Source organism: Podarcis cretensis, assembly GCF_951804945.1.
Source record: "Podarcis cretensis genome assembly, chromosome: 7".
Lineage (NCBI taxonomy): Eukaryota > Metazoa > Chordata > Lepidosauria > Squamata > Lacertidae > Podarcis > Podarcis cretensis.
In genome coordinates this window covers 45,496,239-45,521,272 of record NC_137176.1, presented here as the reverse complement: position 1 = coordinate 45,521,272, position 25,034 = coordinate 45,496,239, and the positions used below count along the sequence as shown (strand labels likewise).

The 25,034-nt window shown below is 41.8% G+C and overlaps 1 protein-coding gene across 8 annotated transcripts in view; it reads right to left on the bottom strand.

Annotated features, from left to right (window-relative positions):
- Nucleotides 1–25,034, bottom strand: part of DLGAP1 (DLG associated protein 1) — a 334,630-nt gene that overhangs the window by 296,219 nt on the left and 13,377 nt on the right. For 2 of the 8 annotated variants that reach the window (XM_079982899.1, XM_079982898.1), the window contains exons 1-4: nt 15,163–15,241; nt 14,609–14,789; nt 14,057–14,077; nt 13,799–13,912 (exon numbers count right to left, since the gene is read on the bottom strand). The exons of 5 other annotated variants lie outside the window; for them this stretch is intronic. The gene's annotated coding sequence lies outside the window, so the exon portion shown is untranslated. Of the gene's footprint in view, nt 1–13,798; nt 13,913–14,056; nt 14,078–14,608; nt 14,790–15,162; nt 15,242–25,034 lie in introns of those variants that run through there. One more of the 8 variants, XM_079982900.1, reaches the window with a different exon arrangement.

Here is a 25,034-nt window from a genome sequence, read left to right as displayed (position 1 = left end):
ACAGTTGAACAAGGTTGACATATAATGGTGATCACAAGTTGATAATTCTCAGCTTATTGACTATAATAAGATGCTGGGACAATTGCCATGACAAAAGAGACCCATCAAAGCAGCCTAAATTTATTTCACTGTAGTCCAAAATTTGGAATCCAGCTGTCCTACACACTGCACCACAGAAACACACACACAAATTCAATCTGCTTTATGAAGCTAAACATAGAAAAATATAGGTAGATTTCACTCATCATGTGTTGTAGTAAGTTTACTGCAGGGTGTCTAAAGATTCTTCCCTCTTCATATATACTCTCGTGTGATATTATGGAAGAAGCTTGCAGTGTTAGGAATCAATCAATGCTTGCTGATCTTAACACAGAATTTATATTCCTTTAACATCTGTCAAATCAAACACAATGCCAAAGGTCACCTCTCTTCCAACATCCTTAATACAAAAGGTGTAAAACAAGGGTGCATTCTTGCCCCGCTTTTTTATTTTTATCAGATCTTCCAGAGCACATTAAAAAAAAAAAAGAATCACATGCCCCCAAAATCAAAAAAAGTCCGGTCCCACTGTTACTGTATGCGGATGATGCAGTCTTATTATCACTGACGAAGATAGGTCTGAAACGTCTTTTACTCTCCCTGGTTTCCTATAAACTCCAATAAACTCTCAATAAATTGTGAGAAGACAAAAATTCTGGTCTTCTCTAATTTCCAGAAATTAGAGAAATGGAAAATAAGAGGACAAGAAATCCAACAAGTAAAGACGCACAGATATCTTGGAATTTTATTCCAGAGCAACTCAGGTTAGTGAAACCATCACACAAGTGCTATAAAACAGGCAAAGTGGTAGTTCACTTTTATTTTCAGAAAGGTAACCAATTTATACCAGCAAAAGTGTCATCCCAGCTACTTTTTGGGAACCAAATATGGATACAAGCATATAATAGTGATTTAGATAAGATACACTCAAGTGTCTTGAGACATATCCTGGGGCTCCCAAGTTCAATCAAGTATGAGACAATGCGTGCAGAACCAGGTATTCACACAATAGAATATTAGGTGTGGGTTAGCACTATACGCGGGTGGCGCTGTGGGTAAAACCTCAGCACCTAGGACTTGCCAATCGCATGGTCGGCGGTTCGAATCCCCGTGGCGGGGTGAGCTACCGTCGTTTGGTCCCAGCTCCTGCCCACCTAGCAGTTCGAAAGCACCCTTAAGTGCAAGTAGATAATTAGGTACCGCTTTATAGCGGGAAGGTAAACAGCGTTTCCCTGTGCTGCTCTGGTGCCGGTTCGCCAAGAGCAGCTTCGTCACACTGGCCACGTGACCCGGAAGTGTCTGTGGACAGTGCTGGCTCCCGGCCTCTAGAGTGAGATGAGCGCACAGCCCTAGAGTCTGTCAAGACTGGCCCGTACGGGCAGGGGTACCTTTACCTTTACCTAGCACTATAAAACACTGGTTGCGTTGCCATTTCCATTGCCAACCTTCAAGTCTGCTTTCTGACTGACTTAAGGACTGTTACAAATCCAGACGGTTCCAAAATCAGATCTGTTGGTATTGACTTGGAAATCTTTTTTATTTTTACACAGCTGTTTATTTGTATATATTTTAAACTTTTATATATGGATGTTTTATGATAGCCTATATTTGTATTGCCTAATAAAGATTTGGCAAAGTATATATACTCAAAAGAAAAAGGTGAGACTTCAAAACACCATGTCCCCATCTGAGAATTTGTTTTTAAACAAATTATGCAGGTCCTCATGCATTTTTATGATACTGATCACATGCCACACTTCCAAAACCAACATTTTAGGTTGAAAACTGAAACTAGTAACCACAAAATCTGTTTACTGCTGTATACTTGCAAGTGAAAGAGGTTTTAAGGCAGCCAAAAATAAAACCTTACTTTCTAGAATACATATTAGCATTTCATACTATATTTCCACCCAACATCCCAGTGCTCTCAAACTAGAGGACTATAGAAGGCTGGCATAAATAGAAGGTGGAAACTTGGAGTTGGGGATAGAAAAAATTCCAAGCAGATGGGCCATGTACACGGGTATGAAAACATACAAATCTGAGGATACAAAAATAAGGACAGTCCTGATGGAACTGATTAAAGGTAAATCTAGTCCAGTATCTTATTCTCACAGTGGCCAACAAGATGCCTCCAAGAAGAACACAAGCAGCACTCTCCCCGCTCACATTTCCCAGCAACTGGTATTCAAAAGCATTGCGCATCCAACCATACTGGTTCATTTTTTTTCCATTTGAACTGCAGATTCTTCCTACAATTTCACCACAGTGAAACTGTAATCCCCAAAGTCCTGTCGCACTGTAAGAATCCAATCCTTGGCCCCTAGAAACAGAAAAACATTCAAACAGCAAGATAGAGGGGGAGAACTGCACAGTTTGGCTTAAATAAATGGCAAATAAATCCAACCAAATACCAGAAGGCAGAAATCCTCTTCTGGCTTGCTAATTAAAATTATTAAGTGTCCAAACACATACCCATTAAGTTACTTTAGAGCCTGGAACTAAAGACCTAGTTCTAAGAACTACTTACCCGTATTTACTAAAATACTTTTTATCACAATCAGTATTTAAAATGTATTCTGAAAAAACTGCCATCTCATGAACAAACACCATTAAAACATTCAAACGACAGAGGGTTTTTTTAAAAGTTCTATGTTTAACAGTTAAATGACTAAGGCTACAACTAGGAATAGGGAGAAGATTGTCCACTCCATATTTGGGGGCAAAATGTTCTGATTTACATCTCCTGGACTGCGGTACCCTATAGGGTACTGTCCAGATGTTGATGGACTACAACTCCCACCAACCCTGACCATTCGTCATGTTGGCTGGAGTTGGAATCCAACAATATCTGGAGAGCAACATGTTGGCTACCACTGTTCTGCACCACTCTGTGAAGTGGAATGAAGGAGTACAAATTAGTCCACACTTCCTCATACTGCAACTTACAGATTAATGAGGTAGCCTGAGAGCTGCCTTTTACTCATTTTAATTCTTAAACATGGTGCACATAGAAGCAACTGTACCAGCAGAAGTCAACTCACATGCAAACCATTCTACATCAATTTTGCACACAGACAGTGGCGGCTTCCCAGCATATGTGTACATAATAAAATCGGGGTGGCATATGCCTTGGAGGGGGCCCTGAGCAAAATGCCCACTGGTGAGCTTTTTCTCTGTCAAGTGAGTCCTGATAAGCTTACCTGTGTAGCACCCTGCTTGTGGTTAACGCTTAGCTGGAATGAAATATTCAACGCAGCAATAGAGAAATTAAAATAGTAATTTATTTGTCAGACAAATAAATATGAGGCACAGTGGTATATGGTTACCAAGCTCTGGCCTGGCCTCTTGCCATTCTGGCCAGCACTTATATTTCCTTAATCCAGCCCCCTTGCTCCTCCTGTGGCTGCCTCTGTCCAATCAGCCTGGTTGAAATTCCTATTGGCTGTTTGCTAGAGCCAATCACAAAAGATACACCCATTTCCTTCTTGCCCTTTTATGGAAATCAAAAAGCTATATATTCTTCTATCTATAAATGACAAATAAGTAGTAATATATCTTACATGTGTCTCAACAAGGAATCTTAATTACCAGCTCACCTCTTACCCTCCTTGCCCTATTGCCTTCCAAAACAGATAATTAATCTTGAATTTTTATCTTATGCATGTCAAGGATTGAGTTCACATCAACATTGAGAGATCTCCTTCATTTGAAGGTTTCTAAACAAAAGGCCTGACAACCATATTTCAGGAGCGCTCGATGGCGTCTTCTGTCTGACAAGGGGGGTCTGGTGCCTGATGGCCCCTGTGATCTCTTCCAACTATATGAAATAAGAATCTAGCATTTCTTAAATCCTTTGCATAATTATATTTAAACTAATATATTTAATACATAAATAACCTTTTAAAAGGAAAAGAAATCTTAAAAGGATCTTAGTTTAAGAAACAAACAGCTTTTGAAAAGTCTTCCCAGAAAATGTTCTGTTTCTGCCAGCTAGATGCTTTTTCACTGCTCTTGACCTTCTTAACCTTAGGAAGAAGATATGGCTCATTTTACTATTTATCCACCCTTAATTTGTAGGGTCAGTGTAACCTTGGCTGTCAGCCTGTAATTCCGTTTTTACGACTTTGAGAATTGTTTTCTGCTATAAATCAGGGGGGCCCCTTGTCTAGGAGTAAAAATATCTTGCCAAGGTTTTTAAGCAACTGGTCTCCTGGCATAAAATATTTGAAAATCATTAAGCTTTTTAAGATACAGGCCCTGATTAAACATATAAGCTTTAATAAAAATGCAGGCTTATGATTAGATGCCTCATTCCCCCCTTTCAAGCTCAAGGACCTTCATCCCAAGTGTCCTTGATAGCTTGACCTTCATCATATTCCTGAGGTAAAGCTCTGTATAGGGCCATGATATGAGGTAGAGTTTCATTTGAAATCATCTTGCTAATTGTACTTCTAAAACATGAAATGATACATGGCACCATACATAAAACCATTATTACTACTGTCAAGAAAAACAAGCAAGACAATAGTATCCCTTTGAGTCCTGCGACATTAGGTAACCAATTGGTGAGCCATCCCATATCCCATCCTTCCCATGTTTGTACTGGGACATGTGCTATATTCTCCATCTTTGTGGCCAACACACGGATTGCCTCACCATTATCAGAAATGTTGAAGCAACAGGCATTCCCTGTCAAGTTCAAGACTCCACATAGGCCTCCCTGCCTGGCAAGTACATAATCCATTCCCATTTTCAGCTGCAAAATGGCGGCTCTACTTTCATCCAACTGTTGTGCAATAAGTCTCAAACTCTGGGCCGTTGCATTGGTTACAAGTTCCACTACTGCTTGCAATCGAATTATTCTGTTTAGATTATAAATAGGATCCCGTGCCCCTTGTATGAGCTCACCAGGATTCCATGAGGCAGGATCATAATAGGCTATAATGCGCTCTGGTGGCCAATCATCAGTACCGCTCCAACTTTGGGTACTTCCTCCTGCTATATGAGAAATGTCAGCGTTTCTTCGTGTACGCTTGGCCGAACTAGTGGGCATAATCCACATTGGTGGTAATACCCATCCCAAGAAACAAGTCCCACTCCATTTGGAAGGGAGTTTCTTGTATGCCCATTCTCCACATATCCACCACAACCATCGGGTCTGAGGTTTTTGGTACGTGGAGTGCAGAAGGCGAAATATCAAAAGGGGTAGAGAGTTCACAGTGCAGTATGTTAGATTGCCTTCTTCTGTCACAGTTATGTTCCACACCATTTTCCATGCATGAATAAAAGGAGGTGCACAGGGCAAGGTATTCCGAGTTCGATACGTAGTACCGTTTGCCCAGGTTTGACTATTCTTAATATAATCCCAAGTATAGTGGCAATGAGAAGAGCCTATCATGGTAGGATCAGCTGCATCTGATGATTTATGCACACAGAATTCCCCTTGCACAGGTATAACTCGTATTGGTTTAGTTGAGTTCCATCCGGGGAAATTCTGTACTTCTGTTTGGTGTGGCATTTCGCTTACCATACCAATGGCATTTAATGGTATCGGTAATAAGGGCATACCTCCCTCTGAATCATCTGGCCCAAGAGAGCAAACAAGGCAATTAGTCCTATTTGCAACATTGGCTACCATCTCAGCTAAGCCTACCCACATATTGTGGTCATGGCGGAATCCATATTTAGCAAATTTGGTCAGATTCAAGGACCCTTCCCCTTCCCAAGGGATCAGGATTAATAATAAAATCATGTTGATGTCTAGCATATGCATTCCTTCCACAAAAGATTACCTTATTGTGATAGCAAATAAATATTAGTCCCAATATAATTCCCCCAGTGACAGAAATGGGGAACCACCAAGACCAGAACATATATCCCGAAGATCCCCAATGAGTAATATCCCTTATAATTGTTCCACAAGGGGGCAATCAATCAATTGTATAAGAGAATCTTTCCATTCACAGTCACTGGTTCAGACGCTCCTCAAGCTTCAGGCGTGCGCAGGTCAGCCAGCTTCCAGGTTGTGGCTGCAGCAGGCCGGTCGTCTAAATGTTGCCCGTGACCTAGCCCGTTCCCGGTAGGGCTAGATACAGGGGTTTTTGGAGAGAGTCAGTTTTAAAGGATTAGAGGGGTCACCTTTGCACGTCCAACTGCCTTCAGACTTCTTCAAACGAGAGTGATGAATCCAGGGGGTCACCTCAGCTACCTTCACCGCTGTTGGAGTAGAGAGCAAGACGGTGTAAGGTCCACGCCACTTAGGTGCAAGTGGATCGCGTTTCCACTCTTTCACCCATACGCTATCGCCAGCCTGGAACTGATGAATCGGCTCGGCAATGCTGCACGGCGTGCGCTCGAGGGCCCACCTGTTAAGAGAAACAAAAACACGGGAGAGAGATTGCACTTGTTCCTGTGTCACATGGTCTCCTATTTGTTTAAGGTCAGCTGGAATATCCTGAACAAAGGGGGGTGGCCTCCCATACAGGAGCTCAAAAGGTGACAACTTAAGTCTTTTTGTGGGTGCACACCGAACACGAAACAGTGTTATGGGTAACACATCTACCCATCCCAATCCCGTTTCCTGGGTTAATTTTGCCAATTGGGTTTTCAGAGTCCGATTCATTCTTTCAGTTTTCCCTGAACTCTGAGGCCTATATGCTGCATGCAGTCTCCATTTCACTTGTAGGACTCGACATACTTCTTGTACTACTTGATCAATGAATGCTGGCCCATTATCACTTCCAATGCATCTAGGTAATCCAAACCTCGGGATCAATTCAGTGAGGAGTCTCTTAGTTACCTCTCGTGCCTTTTCAGTTCGGGTGGGAAAAGCTTCAACCCATCCGGTAAAAGTATCTACAAACACAAGGAGATACTTGAATCCCTTAGAAGGGACCAACTCTGTGAAGTCCACAATTAGGCTTTCCATGGGGACGTATCCCACATGCTGAATTCCAGGAGGTTGTACCGGTCCCTGCCTGGGATTGTTTTTAGCACAAAGAACACATTTCTGTGAAATGCAAGTTGCTAATTGTGATAGATTAATAATATACAACTTCCGACTGAGACTCTCTCTGGTTGCAGTACCGCCAAGGTGAGTAGATTCATGATAATTTCTTACAATTGTGCCTGCTAGATGATGAGGTACATAAATCCTATTATCCGGCAGGATCATCCAACCGTCCTTCACAACCGCTCCTTCCTGTTCAGCCCACTTCCTCTCTTCTGGGGTATAGTGAGGTTTAACTTCTTCTGGAACTACCTCTGGTATGAGGGCTGCTATAAATCCTCCCACAGGCTTTTGGGCTGCCTCTCGGGCTGCTTTGTCAGCAGCATGATTTCCTCTGGTTATTGGATCCCTTCCTCGTCCATGACCTTTGCAGTGTATTACAGCAATCTGTTCTGGAGCCCATACTGCTTCCAACAGGATTTCTACTTCAGGTCCATTTTTCAAGGCCTTCCCGTGGGCTCCGATTAGACCTCTTTCTTTCCATAGAGCTCCATGTGCATGCAGGGTTAAGAAGGCATATTTAGAATCAGTATAGATGTTTGCCTTACATCCAGCTGCCAATTGCAGAGCTCTAGTTAAACCTATAAGTTCAGCTTTTTGTGCTGAGGTGCCAGCAGGCAAAGCTTCAGCTTCCACAACTTCCTCATTAGTGACCACAGCATATCCTGCTCGTCTGGCACCTTCATGCAGGTAACTGCTACCATCAGTATAATATACAACATCTGGATTTTTCAATGGCTCATCTTTCAGATCGGGTCTACTGGAATAAACTTCATCCATTATTTGGAGACAATCATGTGATTCTTCATCATCTACCTCTGGTAGGGGCAGCAAAGTCGCTGGATTGAGCATATTCACTACTCGTAGATGAATCCTGGGATTTTCACACAATAGGCCTTGGTATCTAGCCATTCTTGGGTTCGTCAGCCAATAACTACCCTTATATTCCATGAGTGTCAGAACAGCATGAGGTACATTCACATACATCGTCTGGCCAAAGGTAAATTTATCAGCTTCTTTGACAAGGCTTGCAGTGGCCGCTACTGCCCTTAGGCATGGAGGCCATCCTTTTGCTACTGAGTCCAATTGTTTAGACAAATAAGCTACTGGACGGTTCCAACTTCCTAATCTCTGGGTCAGGACTGCCGCTGCAATCCCATTCTGTTCATGTACATACAGCTGAAAGGGTTTTTCCGAATTAGGCAATCCAAGGGCTGGGGCCTCCATAAGTCGTTGTTTGATAACTAAAAAGGCTTGTTTCTGCTCAGGTCCCCATACAAATGGGTCCTTTTCTGCACCTCGAGTGCTTTCATGTAAGGGCTTGGCCAGACTGCTGAAATCAGGTATCCATAGTCTACAAAACCCTGCTGTTCCCAGGAATCCTCTAAGTTGTTTTCTTGTGGTAGGTTCCTTGATAAGGCAAATAGCTTCTTTCCTCTCTGGTCTCAATGCTCGTTGTTGGTGTGAGATGTCAAAGCCCAAATATTTGACCTTTTCTAAACATAACTGTGCCTTTTTCTGGGAAACTCGGTAGCCAGCTTCCCAGAGCAAGTGGAGCAGTTCCTCTGTCCCTTCTTTACAGGTATCAAAATCCTTTGCCGCTAGTATAAGATCATCCACATATTGCAGAACCACCTTTTCTCCCGGTATTGAGGGGTAACTTGTTAGATCCTTCGCCAAGGCAGTGCCAAATAAAGTTGGGGAATTTTTGAATCCCTGGGGCAATCTTGTCCAGGTTAGCTGGCCTTTTGTTCCTGTCAAAGGGTCTTCCCACTGGAAGGCAAATATAGGTTGGCTCTGTGGTGCCAGCCGGCAACAGAAGAATGCATCTTTCAAGTCCAATACAGTAAAAAATGTTGCTTCTGGTGGGATCAAACTCAGCAAGGTATATGGGTTTGGTACATTTGGGTGCAAGGTCTCGATAGCCTGGTTTACGAGCCTCAAGTCCTGTACTGGCCTGTATTCATCTGTCCCAGGTTTTCGAACAGGCAAAAGGGGTGTGTTCCATTCTGATTGGCAGGGCTTAAGCAGACCATATTTTAATAGGCGGTCCAAATGTTTCTGGATGCCCTCTGCTGCTCGCCGGGGTAAGGGATATTGCTTTACAGATACAGGGGTAGCCATAGGTTTTAGGGTTACTACAATTGGAGCTATATTCTTAGCCATTCCTGGTGGGCTATTTTCGGCCCATACTCCTGGTGGCACCTGTAGAGTTCGGAGGAGCTTGTTTAATTCTGTATCTAATGTGGGTTGGACTTGCAAGGCTGACATTAGGCGCCATGATTGTTCCTTAGGTACTGAGAGGGTAATTATTCCTGCTGCTTTTGATGGCAGTTTCATTTCTGGACCTCGAGGAGTGAAGGTGATTTGGGCCTGCAATTTGGACAGCATATCTCTGCCTAAGAGAGGTATTGGACACTCAGGTATATACAAAAACTGATGGGTTAAACGATGTCCCCCAATCTGGCATTCCAAAGGTTGGAGGAAAGATCTCTTAGCTGACTGTCCAGTGGCACTTTTAATGACTACACTCTTGGATGCCTTTTTCTGCAATAGTTCTGGGAGTACTGAGTATTCAGCCCCAGTATCAATCATAAAGTCTATTAAATGGCTCCCTAATTGAATCGTGACCGTGGGCTCCTGGAAGCCTAACTTTATGGAGTCCGGTCGTTCCTAGTCTTGGGTAAAATCCTCTTCTGCCAGTCCAATGAAATTGTCTCTACTCCGTCCTTGTCCAGGTCTCTGATATCTTCCATCTCGGATCATTCCCCGTCCCCGTCCCTGGTTTCTTGGGCCGGAGCCTGGGCCTGGGCCTGGACCTGGGCGTACTTCTTCCAACCTCAAGGGTTCAGGACACTCCCGCTTCCAGTGACCCTCCTTCTTGCAATTTGCACATTGATTCCTTCCCAGTGGTGGATTCTTTCCCCGTCCTCTCCCTCCATTTAAGGGGCGGTAATCTTGCTTCACTGCTGTGGCTAGCATTACCATCTTTTCCTTCTGCCACTTCTTCTTCTCTTGTTTCTCAGCCTCATCCCTATTCCGATAAACTCGGCGTGCAATGGCCATAATTTGGCTCATCAGCATCCCTTCCCATCCTTCTGATTTCTGAATTTTCTTACGAATGTCAGAAGCGCACTGGGCCACAAATGTAGCAGTAATCATTCTGCTGTTTTCAGGGGCTTCAGGGTCAAAAGGAGTCCATATACGATAGGCTTCCTGCAGCCTCTCTAAAAAGTCTCCCGGACTCTCATTTGGTTTCTGTTCTACTTCTGAGACTTTAGACATATTAGTGGGCTTCTGGCATGCCCTGCGGATACCTTGCACAAGTGTCTGGCGGTAGGTGGTAAGTCTGGCCAGGTGAATTGCATTGTTTGGATCCCAATTAGGATCTTCCAAGGGAAAGTTGTCCTGAAGATGACGATCAATATTAAAAATATTTCCCACTCTGGCCTGCTCACGCAAATATATCTGTGCCTTTTCAATTATGTCTCTCCTTTCCTCAGTGGTGAAAAGAGTATTTAGGAGCTGGCGACAATCTGTCCAAGTAGGACTATGAGTATTTACTATTGAAGTCACCAAGTCCATCATAGCCTGAGGTTTTTCTGCGAAAGATGGGGTGTGTGTTTTCCAATTCATCAGATCCGTAGTCGTGAATGGAATATATTGCAGGGTCGAAGTTCGAGGTGGTCGTGGTCCGGGTTGCCCGTTGACCAGCACAGGCTCCTCAAGTGCATCAAATACTCTTCTAAGAGGGGCTACTACGTGACCTTTTTCTTCACTTTGCTCTAGGGGCCTCAAATCATAGGGGATAGTATTTGTCCCAAGGCGTTCTTTTAGCAGCTTTATACGCCTGGCTGTATTGCTTGCTGACCGATCAAGGTCTCCCTGTAACTTCTGTAATATTTCTCTGGGACTTGGATGTACAGGGGTTTGGGGTAGGCAATCAGTTGTTCCACTAAAGGAGACTGTAGATGGAGGTCTATTAGGAGTCACAGGTGGAATAACCACTTCTGCTTGGGCTTTATTATAGGACTCCAATGCCTCCTGAAGATATTTATCATAATCTATCAAGGAATCAAGCTCTGTGACTCCACCCCCATTATTCATTCCAGTTTCTTGCCTTGGGGTTACAACTGGTGGAGTGTTTGGATTAGGCTCCCTTCGATGTGGAGCATAGGGTGGAGGTGGAAGCACCTCTTCCTCTGGTCCCTCAAAAATGGGTTTAAGTTTATTTGGCAAGATTCCTTTCCTAGCTTCGGCTTTTACAGCCAATAATTTGCATCGTTTGACTTTGCATTCCCTTATCCATGGAGGATTTTTATTTAATGTGCTCAGCCAAGAATCTATATATGAAAATTGTTCTGGGCACCCTCCAGTTTCTTTGGTGATATCAGACCAAAGTTTGCTTACTAAATTTATATCAAAGGTTCCCTGAGATGGCCATCCAGTATTGTATTTCGGCCATTCTAATTCACATAACGTTCTCAAGCGCTCTGGCGTCATTTTGACTCCATATGCCCCTGAGAAGGCTTTCTTAAAATTATTTAACATACATTCAAGAGGTGTATTTCCCCCCTTTGAACCCCCAACTCCCATTGTATGGCCCTGTGAAGTATCCACTCAGTCACACATACACACGCTTTGTGAGATTCCTTGCCCAGATGGAGTCGCCTCACTGGGAACCGAAGTACTACTCACTCCACACTCAGGTCAGCTACAAATTGCTCTGTACTTTCTCACACATACAATGCGCTGGATACTTCACCACACTCTACCTCCCAACCTTTCCCTACACCAGATCACCATCTGATGTACCCAGCCACCTAGCGTACTCAGTTCCCCCTTACTGAGACGCAGAAGTTTGATCAAGACTTCTCTTCCTCCCAATTAATTGGAGGGCCAAAACCCCTTTGTGCACTTACCCTTGGCTGGTTCCCCCCGGTCCGTCGCCGCCAGTGAGCAGGGTATCAGACAGACGAGTCTTCTGCGTTCCCCTGGAAAAAATTTCCCAGTGCGCGCTGGGTAAGCAGTTTAGAGGTCCTCTCTCTTGTACCCTGCCCAGTAGGGCGAAGGGGCTGCGTTCCAGCAGACCACTTATCCGAGTCACGGCACCATAAAATGTAGCACCCTGCTTGTGGTTAACGCTTAGCTGGAATGAAATATTCAACGCAGCAATAGAGAAATTAAAATAGTAATTTATTTGTCAGACAAATAAATATGAGGCACAGTGGTATATGGTTACCAAGCTCTGGCCTGGCCTCTTGCCATTCTGGCCAGCACTTATATTTCCTTAATCCAGCCCCCTTGCTCCTCCTGTGGCTGCCTCTGTCCAATCAGCCTGGTTGAAATTCCTATTGGCTGTTTGCTAGAGCCAATCACAAAAGATACACCCATTTCCTTCTTGCCCTTTTATGGAAATCAAAAAGCTATATATTCTTCTATCTATAAATGACAAATAAGTAGTAATATATCTTACATGTGTCTCAACAAGGAATCTTAATTACCAGCTCACCTCTTACCCTCCTTGCCCTATTGCCTTCCAAAACAGATAATTAATCTTGAATTTTTATCTTATGCATGTCAAGGATTGAGTTCACATCAACATTGAGAGATCTCCTTCATTTGAAGGTTTCTAAACAAAAGGCCTGACAACCATATTTCAGGAGCGCTCGATGGCGTCTTCTGTCTGACAAGGGGGGTCTGGTGCCTGATGGCCCCTGTGATCTCTTCCAACTATATGAAATAAGAATCTAGCATTTCTTAAATCCTTTGCATAATTATATTTAAACTAATATATTTAATACATAAATAACCTTTTAAAAGGAAAAGAAATCTTAAAAGGATCTTAGTTTAAGAAACAAACAGCTTTTGAAAAGTCTTCCCAGAAAATGTTCTGTTTCTGCCAGCTAGATGCTTTTTCACTGCTCTTGACCTTCTTAACCTTAGGAAGAAGATATGGCTCATTTTACTATTTATCCACCCTTAATTTGTAGGGTCAGTGTAACCTTGGCTGTCAGCCTGTAATTCCGTTTTTACGACTTTGAGAATTGTTTTCTGCTATAAATCAGGGGGGCCCCTTGTCTAGGAGTAAAAATATCTTGCCAAGGTTTTTAAGCAACTGGTCTCCTGGCATAAAATATTTGAAAATCATTAAGCTTTTTAAGATACAGGCCCTGATTAAACATATAAGCTTTAATAAAAATGCAGGCTTATGATTAGATGCCTCACCTGGAAGTGGCAGGTAGCAGCATTTTGTCTCTGGTTGCAAATGTCGCAAACAGTAATTTGCACTGACATAGCACTGCTCAGAACACTGAGCCAGATTTTTTAAAAAGGGGAGCCCAGAGCAGGCAATAGTGTTGGATCTGAGGGCACCCACAGTTGCCTAAATATACCACATGCCAATACCTATCCTGCATAAAGCTATATACTTATATGAACTTTACATATAATGAACTACATGTACAGTGGTACCTCGGGTTACATACACTTCAGGTTACAGACTCCGCTAACCCAGAAATAGTACCTCGGGTTAAGAACTTTGCTTCAGGATGAGAACAGAAATTGTGCTCTGGCGGCGTGGCAGCAGCAGGAGGCCCCATTAGCTAAAGTGGTGCTTCAGGTTAAGAACAGTTTCAGGTTAAGAATGTACCTCCGGAACGAATTAAGTACTTAACCTTAACCCGAGGTACCACTGTATTCTATATAGAGAAATGTTATTCGTTTAGGAATTCCTTGGATGAAAACCTTCCAAGATTTCAGAAATGATGGTATTCCTTGAAAGGAGAAGTTGAGAATGTGAGTGATAGTCTCCTCACAGGAAATTCACAAGGTCATTCCATTATTGCAATCCTAGGCTCACTGACTAAGGCAGTGTTTCCCAACCTTGGGCCTCCAGCTGTTTTTGGACTACAACTCCCATCATCCCTAGCTAGCAAGACCAGTGGTCAGGGATGATGGGAATTGTAGACCAAAAACATCTGGAGGCCCAAGGTTGGGAAACACTGGACTAAGGAATAGGTTCCACTAAAGTCAAAGAGACACACTTCTGAGTAAACGTGGTCAGAGATGCAAAAAAGACATTAAAGTCCACAATTAGCTTCTTCACTTAACTCTTTTCTTACTCTGTTGTATGAGATGCAATGATTTCACTACTCCATGAACCAGGAACAGAGAAATAGGAAAATGCATATAAGCTTACTCACTGATTAATACTGATAGTGAAAACTAAAATGCCTAGTGAAACTAAAATACTTGACTCTAAATGGGAAAATGATATCCCAGTCAACATAAATCAGAGTAGCTTGACTGCATGCTAAAATCTTCCAGATATTATTAGGAGCAAGTGAGTGGCATCACCCATTTTACAAAGACAAAGGAAAAAATAAGCATATTAGGAGATACTAGGTTCTAACTAAGTGTAATTAAAGTGGCGAGCCATTTCCAGCAGCATCGTGATGTTTCTATAAAACATGGTATCTCAAGAAGTATCTATAACATAATTATATCACTATATCATAATTATATTAAGCAGGTATCTTCATTTACTTTTAGTACCTTCAGTAGAGGCAAACACAATAAAGCCGTTTAGCAACTATTACAGGGAAGATAAAGGAAACTGCCAGTCTATAGCTCCATTGGGAAAGCAAGTCAATCATGGAGGACAATAGGCTGAAAATGCTTGAAGCATTCCTGCTCAGATCTCTTCCCCTCCCACTTACAGAAATAATTATCTGCCCTATTCAACTTTCTTTCATTAGGTAAAGGTAAAGGTACCCCTGCCCGTACGGGCCAGTCTTGACAGACTCTGGGGTTGTGCGCCCATCTCACTTAAGAGGCCAGGGGCCAGCGCTGTCCAGAGACACTTCCGGGTCACGTGGCCAGCGTGACATCACTGCTCTGGCGAGCCAGAGCCGCACACGGAAACGCCGTTTACCTTCCCGCCAGTAAGCGGTCCCTATTTATCTACTTGCACCCGGAGGTGCTTTCGAACTGCTAGGTTGGCAGGCGCTGGGACCGAGCAGCGGGAGCGCACCCCGCCGCAGGGATTCGAACCGCCGACCTTTCGATCGGCAAGCCCTAGGCGCTGAGGCTTTAACCCACAGTGCCACCTGCGTCCCTTTCTTTCATTAATGCTTTGAAAAAAAGAAAAAACCTGAACACCTACTCATCACATCTTCAAAAGATAAACAAGTAAATGGATTCCAACTGTTTATAACAGTTTTAAATCCCTTCCACATCTTGACTAAGCAAAAGGGTTAACACTGTGAACATTACAACAATCAAGAGCTGGTTGGTGAATATATTTATGGCTGACCAAAACAATACTGGGATTTCAAAATAAAGAGAGCACTTATGGGGGGGGGCGCTCTTTGAACAAATTAGATTAAGGGTTGGGAATCTCTCGTCCGTGGGTGTAATTAGGTATGACAGTGTTCCCCAAACCACCGACACCTGACATCATATGTGATGCCAAACATGTGGCAGGTAAGGACATGGTGCCAAAGGAACAAATGGGAACTCGGAGTGAGTTCCTGATTGATCCTTAGCAAAGGACTCACTGACAGTAAGACGCATTGGCACTAATGGCATTGGGTACAGTTTTGAGTCACCACACATGTGTGAAATAGCAGGCAACTGAAACCTCATCCTGCCCCCGTTCCACCCTTTTAGTGACATCTTTAATGACATTTATGGGTCACTTCCAGGTTTGCGTGCATATTTGATACGCCTAAAACGGAGGTTGATTGTAGTTCAGCCAAATGCAGCCAAGAAGCCATTTTATACTTGTTGTTTTATTTCGGAGTTGCTCTTATAGACTCTTCTATTTTGGAGAGGAAGGGAAAGTATTTAGATATGTAATAAAATTTTGGTTTATGCATTCAAAACTGTGAGTTTCAGCTACGTGCTAGACAACAACTCTGAAGACAGAATGGGTATCTAAGAAAGAAAGACTAGCAATGTTGTTGTAAGAATGGCTTGCACTTTTCTTCTTCCACCCACAGATTTCAGTAGACGTAATGAATTTCAGACTAGATAATATGCTGTTAGAATGAGAGCAGGAAAAGACCCTGAAAAAAAATAGCACCAGGAAACATTAGTAATTTGACACAACTAGGGCAAAAGAACTTAAAGCATCATTTTGGCCTTTCCCCCTTGCTCTCCTATCCCATACATTTTAAATCACTGGAGAGCGACCTTCCTCAGTAACACTTCAATATTTGAGGCCCACTATAAGAAGTACCAAGGATGCGGGTGGCGCTGTGGGTTAAACCACAGAGCCTAGGACTTGCTGATCAGAAGGTCGGCAGTTCGAATCCCCAAAATGGGGTGAGCTCCCGTCGCTCGGTCCCTGCTCCTGCCAACCTAGCAGTTTGAAAGCACGTCAAAGTGCAAGTAGATAAATAGATGGGAAGGTAAACGGCATTTCAGTGTGCTGCTCTGCTTCACCAGAAGCGGCTTAGTCATGCTGGTCACATGACCCGGAAGCTGTCTGCAGACAAAAGCCGGCTCCCTCAGCCAATAAAGCAAGATGAGCGCCGCAACCCCAGAGTCGGTCACAACTGGACCTAATGGTCAGGGGTCCCTTTACCTTTACCTTTATAAGAAGTACCACTTGAACATTTTTATTCTTTAAGTGCAAAATGTATAATGAATGCTACAGCATGAATACTAACATCTCATATTTTAATATTTCCTAGATAAAGCAATATGACAAGCCATTTTATATCAACTTTATTTACATGCTCAAAAGGTGAACAATATAGCAATCTGGAACAATGATACTTAATGAGATCACAGGAGTATGTGACAAGACTGCTTTCATTTAGTTTCTTAGGAGACAATACAGTACTAAGTTTTCCTGAATATGTGCTCCATTCAGCTACATCAAATTATTTTGTTGTTGTTGTTGTTGTTGTTGTTGTTGTTGTTGTTGTTGTTGTTGTTATACATGATTACATTTGATTGTCTTTTCCTCTGATTACATCTGTTTTCTGTTTTAACTGCTAATAGGTCATGAATAGGGACGCGGGTGGCGCTGTGGGTAAAAGCCTCAGCGCCTAGGGCTTGCCGATCGAAAGGTCGGCGGTTCGAATCCCCGCGGCGGGGTGCGCTCCCGCTGCTCGGTCCCAGCGCCTGCCAACCTAGCAGTTCAAAAGCACCCCCGGGTGCAAGTAGATAAATAGGGACCACTTACTGGTGGGAAGGTAAACGGCGTTTCCGTGTGCTGCGCTGGCTCGCCAGATGCAGCTTTGTCACGCTGGCCACGTGACCCGGAAGTGTCTCCGGACAGCGCTGGCCCCTGGCCTCTTAAGTGAGATGGGCGCACAACCCCAGGGTCTGTCAAGACTGGCCCGTACGGGCAGGGGTACCTTTACCTTTACTAGGTCATGAATGTGAACTAATGTCATCTTACAACATCCATAATTACACTGAAGCTATATTATTAATTAAATTTATATCCCACCTTTCCTCCCAAAGAACTTCCTATTGAGAGTTCTGTTGCAAGACTGCTTTATTCGAAAGAAGGATTTCTGTCAGAAAAACTAGAAGTTAGTGATCAGTCAACAAAAGGGGGGAAAGCTTTTGCCAATACACTTTTCTTTTTTTCTTTTTTAAAAATAATATTTATTGAAGTTTCGAAAAGGTTACAAAAATGTGAAAGAGAGAAAGTAAAAAAGAACAAAAAATACAAAATACACAAAAAAGAAGTAAAAATAGTATAAAAACAATTTAAAAAAGAAAAAAAACATGTCATCCTTTCCATATCTTAACTTTCCTTTACTTGTTTCCCTGACCTCCTCACACCTCCCTTTTTCGTATTCTAGTTCAATTAATAATTTCAGCAAATCCTTCCCATTTTTTCTTTTATCTTGATAGTTCATCTAAATATATTGTAACTTTGCATTTTCACCTAGTAACATTCAATTTTCAATTAAATAATTTATCTTAAAAAACCTAACCTGTCAATTAAGTCAGCAAATCCTTCCATCTTTCAATATTATATTCTGTCATTCAATTTGCCTTAATTTATTTTAACCTTATCTTACCATAAAATACCTTAAAACTTAAGACTTAATACTTATTTATACATAACTCCATATTATTTCTACTAAAGCCAAATAGTTTCCTTCCAACGTTTTTCCTAATATTTATTAATTTTACAATAATTTCCAAAATAAAACTTTAAAAATTTTCTTCCAATCTTCATCCAGCGTCTCTTTTTCCTGGTCTCGGGTTATGTCAGTCCTTATTGTCCTTTTCTTCTGATCCATCAACCTGGTAATCTTATGTCCGAGGTCTCTTCCATGTCCCTTCTGCAGATCTTCTTCTTGTTTATACTTGCACTTTACCTTATCTTTTGTTGATCTCTTTCTTAGTTTCTTTCCTTTCTCATTGAAGAGTAGATCTCGGGGATGTTCCAACTCAAAAATGTCTCCATCTTTCCTCAAGAGATCAGCCCATTCCTCATAGTTCCATTTCCCACAGTCAACAGCGTAGTCCAGAGGATATTTAAAGACATGCTTCAAGGACCCTCTAAACTTAAGGGCCCCCACAATTCCAGATCTCCCCTGGTCCGCTCCAGGTTCAACCTTCAACAACAACGGCTTATGCTCCTGTGGGGCCTCAGGCTTCTCCATTTGTATTGCTTGAAGTTCAACAATTTCCTCCCCTGTCTTCTGCATTTGCACTTTTTCCATCAAATCAGGTTCTTGAGTTGGCTCCTGAGTAATTCCTGTATAAATATTCACTGTTTGTCCAAGATTTTTAACTGCAACAGTCATCAAATCCATCTTCTCATGCAACTGTTCTAACAGGGCACTCGCCTTGCAAAGAGCAAGCACCAAAGTTTCTTTCAGATACATTTTTGTTCAAGGTCACAGTCTGTTCCCAGGATCCTAATCACCACAGCTGGAAAAACCCCAGATCGACTCCAGCAACAATTTAACAAACTCCCTCTAGAGGAGGCAGTTTCTATTTGTATCCATCTTAAAAGCAAATCCAACAAAAGAAAGTTACTTTAACTTTTCAAATTTTTAGTTCCTTTTAAATGCAAAGGGCAAAATTGAAGATAATTTGTATCTCTTCTTTAGCTGTCTGTCAAAAGATGTTTCTTTCACGGTCAATGAACTAACCAAAAGACTCTGTCTCTGACACCCCGTTCCCAGGTTTGAGACGGTGGAAATTTATCTTTCTTTACTCTCTCTCCTGCAGGTATAGACAGTCAAATTTCCCCTCTTTACTCCTGTTTCAAAGAGGGGTTTGGATGATTAAAACAGGAGGAATTTTAGATCTTTATGAACAGCTTTTCAGACTTTAGCTTGCACAATTTTTGCTTCGGATTATTTACAAAAACGGAAGGCGGACTTCCTGTTTAGAGCCTTCCCGCTTGAATGCCAAATTAAAATGTTTCGGCGCCCAATTTTCCATTCTACTCACGGGTACTTGTTTTAGAGTCCAATTGTCCACAGGAAAGTCAGCGCTCTCCGGCAAGGGCTGTGCGGCTTCACTCCGTAAAAATAGCGGTCGATTCAAGACACCGCGCCACTCACCCCCACGTTGCTTCGGACCCCCCAAAAAGGGGTTTCCTTGCATGTGGGGGGGTGCTCCTGGTGTCAGCCAAATCCCACGTTCCCAGGCTTCCTCCGCCTGGGATTTTTAGGGGGTCTCTGCCTTCGCCGGGGCGGGAAGACCCGATTTTCGCGGAGCGGGTTCCTCTGGATCAGAGGAAATCCGCCATTGCCGATGGCGCTAACCCAGAAATCTTGCCAATACACTTTTCTATCCACAAACAATGGGAAGCTGTGGCCACAGACCCTCTAGAGACCCCATTAAAGCATATGCAGGTAATAAACAACTATAATAAAAGCCTCTAAAAATGACCCCCTCATTCAAACATAGAGCATTTCTGAACTGCTGCTGCATTATTCATACAAGAGTTAATATGGAGAGTAGTCTTTCATAATACCAAATGATTAGTGAATGAATGTGTGTTATTATCTATTACATTTCTGTACCACTTCTACTTGACTTGCTTTGTGATATACGCATCCCTTTGGACTTATCACTTAGGGTGGAAACCTGACTGTCCCATATTGCTTTGCTTCCAGGTAGATGTGTTTTGGGTACTTGTGTCTAACGAATACATTAATATCAAATTCTGCACTGCTAATAGGCAAAATACACTCTTGGATAGCATTTAAGTCAGCATTCCTCAAAAAGATTGCAGGGTTAGTTCTTCTTATTACAAGTAAAACACTGCTGTGAATCAAAGTAAACAAAACAAAACAAGTCCTCAACTAAGGACTTGCTTCTAAGCAAGAACAGCAGAATGGAGTCTTCCCCAAGCTGCCATTGTCAGTCCTTATCGATCACTAATGTTATACATAAATCATGTATATGAACAGCCTTCCCAAAGAGCTAAATTCTGAGGCCAAATTAAACTAACAAAGTAATAATAGCACTAGCCCTCTTAGACTAGCACTAGCCCTCTTAGTGTTCGGACACAAGTATTAATGAAAGCAAAACCAAGTTCATTTAAAAATAGGCTTTAGGCATTGTTGCTACTAGAATCTATTCTCTTGGTGCTATTTCACATAAATCATTAGACTTCCATTAAAACAGAATTTGAGAGTGTGATTTCAAATTTTTTGTTGCCTTCTTTTCTTCTATTTTTTGTAATTTTTAAACTTTTAATAAATAGCACTAGCCCTCTTAGGGCATTTTGTTTCTGTGTATAGCAAACCCATGAGGAAGGGACTATGAGGACACGTGATCTGGCTCTGTCAACACACCTGTCACCAGTAGCAGTCAGCAGGGCAGGGCAGCAGTGCTTACCTGACATCCCATCACTGTCAACACTGTAGCTTAATGGAAATGGGAGTGGGGAGGAATAGCAAGGTTAATGCTGTATAACCACACCATTGTGAGCACCAAATTGACTCTACCAGTGCCAACCTACCCCTCTTCCTCCCAGTAAGCTGCAGATACACTGGCATTAGGAGGTCAACTAAGCACCACTGCTCAGCCCTGCAAACAGTTATTGCCTGTCACCCGTTACAAGTTGGGAATTCAAACATGTGAAGAGTCTCCCGTCCTTAAGAATGCCCCTAACATATATACATATAAAAGACCACACACATTTAATAATGTTTAAAAAGGTCTTTAACACATTTCGAAACCTGATTTCCCACCAGTCCAGTAGGACCTCTGCTTCATAAGTTTGCCTTACTACTTATGAAGGGGGATAAGAGTGGCGGTGGTTGCCTTGCATATTTGTAGGACGCAGAATCAGAATACCTATAGAGGGCTACTATAACTTCTTAGCTGCCCCTTGGCTGACATCATACTGGTTGAAATATAAACTGAAGAAAAATTCCCAAAGAATCAGGAAATAACATACTTCTGAACTAATCCAGATTTGCTTATTTCCCCCCCAGCTGCAGCCTTTGAATGCAGCTCCTATGGAAAAATGAGAAAAACTATCTTCATCCATTTTCATAGGGAATGATTTCAAAGACTGTATCTCACAGGCAAAAGGACATCTTTTGTGTGTAATCCTCACATGGAAATGGTCTCGCAGTGGGAGTGGGAATTTGTGCCCCAACAGCAGTTTTTACAGATACACCCCTTGAAAGTAGGGAATAAAGTCTTACCTAAGCTTTGATTTTAACCAGAGATGGGTGTGAATCAGAGATACTATTTCACACATACATGTATTCACTTGATTGAGTGTGTGAACTAACCTCCAACAAAAAGACCGTAAGCAGACCCTGCGGAATTAGGCCAAAGGCCCATCTAGTCCCAGCATCCTGTTTGCACAGTGTTCTCCCCACCTGTGACTCCCAACGCCTGGCATTCAGAGGCATACTGCCTCCAAGTGTAGAGGTAGAACATAGCCATTGTTTTGTAGCTCTTAGCCATGGATAGACTTGTCCTTCATGCATTGGTCTAATTCACCCAAGTTGGTGGCCATCGTTATCTCTGGTGAGAGTGAATTTTATTGTTTAACTATATGCTGTCTGAAGCAGTACTTCCTTTTATCTGTCCTGAAACTTCTAATGTTCAGTTTCATTGGATGTCTCAAGTTCTAGTAACATGAGGGGTGAGGGGAGATCACTATCCACTTTCTCCACAACATGAATAGTTTTATACACCTCTATCATTACATTACTTGCCTTTTCTCTAAACCAAGGAACACTAAATATAATCATAAATATTTTAACCTTCCTCATTTGCTCCATCCCTTTGATCATTTTGGTTGCCCTTTTCTGAACCTCTTCCAGCTGTATGAAATCCTTTTTTAAATGAGGTGACCAAAAATGTACACAGTATTCCAAGTATTGTTGCACTGTATTTTTTAGAAACATAGAACTGCAAAGTTGGCAAGGGTATATGATTTTTCTTTCTTTAATCTGCAGTGGCTCATTCACACAGTAAGCAATCATTTGATACTGATATGTGAACAAAGCTTTATGCATTTGTTGCTTTGATAATTTTTAATTGTTTGTTTTGCCTTGAGACCTTTTGTTTAGAAGGAAATAAACTAATAATAATAATAATGAGTTTTCAAAATATTGTGCACTCAACAAACCCTCCATTCCCAACGCACTTTCCCAAAATACTGACTAGATTTTTTTTTGTTACATAGCAACAAGAACTCCAATATACAGGAATTATGTTCCATATTAGGTTTCTATTTCCAAAATACCAAAGCTTCCTGAAGTCCAAATGTTCGGACACAAGTATTAATGAAAGCAAAACCAAGTTCATTTAAAAATAGGCTTTAGGCATTGTTGCTACTAGAATCTATTCTCTTGGTGCTATTTCACATAAATCATTAGACTTCCATTAAAACAGAATTTGAGAGTGTGGCTTCAAATTTCCCCCAGCTGCTCCAGAACAGTAATCATTAAGCTCTTTGGGAGTGGTGCATACATATCTGAGAGCAGAAGAGAGCGCTAAGAGTATAGAATTTTGCAGCAAAAAATTAATAATAAACTAGAACAGCTCAAAACACTTGTTCATTATTATTAATTTCTGTTTATTCTAATAAGAGCCAGGGAACTGAAAGGGTCATTAAAATTAGAGATTAAGATAACTGAATTATTTACTTATGGTTTTATATGGAATTGCATATTTAGAGATGATGTTTAAATAACAGCCTTTGTAACAAAATGTGCGCTACTCTAATTCATTCAGCTACTGTCACAATTAAATTGCATTATTGTGCTTAGGTCCAAGTGCCTGTAAAACCATTTCATAATGAGCAATATTCAGTGTGCTGCTAGGAGGGCAGGTTTTGGGGTGGGAGGGCAGGTAATCACAGTCCAAAGAGCTATTTTAGGTGCATCTGAATACTTGCATGAAAGTTAGCCACATGACTTCTAACAAGCAGATATCACCCAATTAAATCAATGCGTATAAGTTTTTCATGTCCACTGATTTCAGCTGCTCTACTTTAAGTACATTGGATGTTGGATACAATTCTAAATATTGTGCCTCACTCTATATAGCATGCACCTATGCATCACCTCTATACTCACTCTATATAGCATGCACCTATGCCCAACTGTTTCACTTCTTTTCTATACTGCATATAGTAGCAGAACGTGCCAATGGTAGAAAACATATATCCCAATGTTGCAAAGCTGAAACGGCTAAGCCACATGAAGCAACAAAAAAGGAAGAAATCAGTGAGAATAAACATTTTGAAGACAGTATGTGACATTTAGAACTATGAAGCTTTTAGAAGAATCAGTCTGACATTTGAGGAAATTAACAGGATTGATAAAACCATGTTCTAGGACTCTTTATCTACTAATGAAGTTCGTGGGAGCTCTTTAAAAAAACCCTTCCAGGAGTATCAAGAGGATTCAAGATAAGCAAATTCCCCAAGCCAAATGTGGATGGGATTGACCATTACTAACAAGAGAGAGCACTCAGAAAAAAATATTTCCTTTTTTCACCCAACTCAAATGATTTTTATTATTTTTCCAAATTATTACAAATCAAACCAAATAAATTTAATTTAATACAATTTCTTAAAATCAGGTTTTCAGTTTCTGTTCCAAACATATGATCACCATCATTTCCTTGCATAGTCACACAATTTCTTATTTAGAGTCCACTTGACATCCTTTACTTGCCGTTAACCATTCTTCCAGCTGGCCACCTTTTTCATCTTACAAACAGCACCTCCGTTACATCTTTAAATAAATATTCTATTTAAGGTGTGTAGTCCTTTGTATACATTGTTGTTCCGGACCTGGTGTGTTGGGAGAGTTAATTCCTATCTTCCATTGTTTGGTTCTTTGCAGTGTTTATCTGGATGGTACAAGGTCGCATTCCATTTCTTCCACTGTTTACAGACTAGCATACAAGCTCAAATAACTCACTGAGTGCATATCCAACCTCCACCACTAAAAATCCCACTCTGGAGTTCTTCCTCGGCACACAGTTAAAAGCAAGATCTTTTCTCAAATTCAGCCTCTTTACCACACCTGTTCGGCCGCAGTTCTCTCCCCACCCCCACCCCACTGCATTACTCCATCAGCACTCCTCATCCAGGCCAGGAATAATTTTAAATAAAGTCCATTCAGCCTCGGTTTGGGGGGGGCATAGTAAAACCCTGTTAAATTCCTTGTTGAGCATAAATTAAAAGCCACCCCCTCTTTTCTCAAGTAACAAACATAATAACATTAACAGTGGCTACACACGTCTCTTTCATTTTGCAGGGGAGGACAAGAAGAAAGGAGACTATTTGAAAACCATAAGAAAACACCTTGTCCTCCCCATTCCTTTCCTGGCTGTTGTAAGGGTTCTCAAGCTTCAAAGAAAACATTCAGATACCTTCAAAGAACCAAGCCCAGTCTTTTCAGCAGCTGACTGATTGCCTGCAATCAGCATATGTTGGTCCAGGAGCACCTCTTGATTAATGCCAATTTTCCAAATTATGGAGGAACCAACCACAAATCATGCC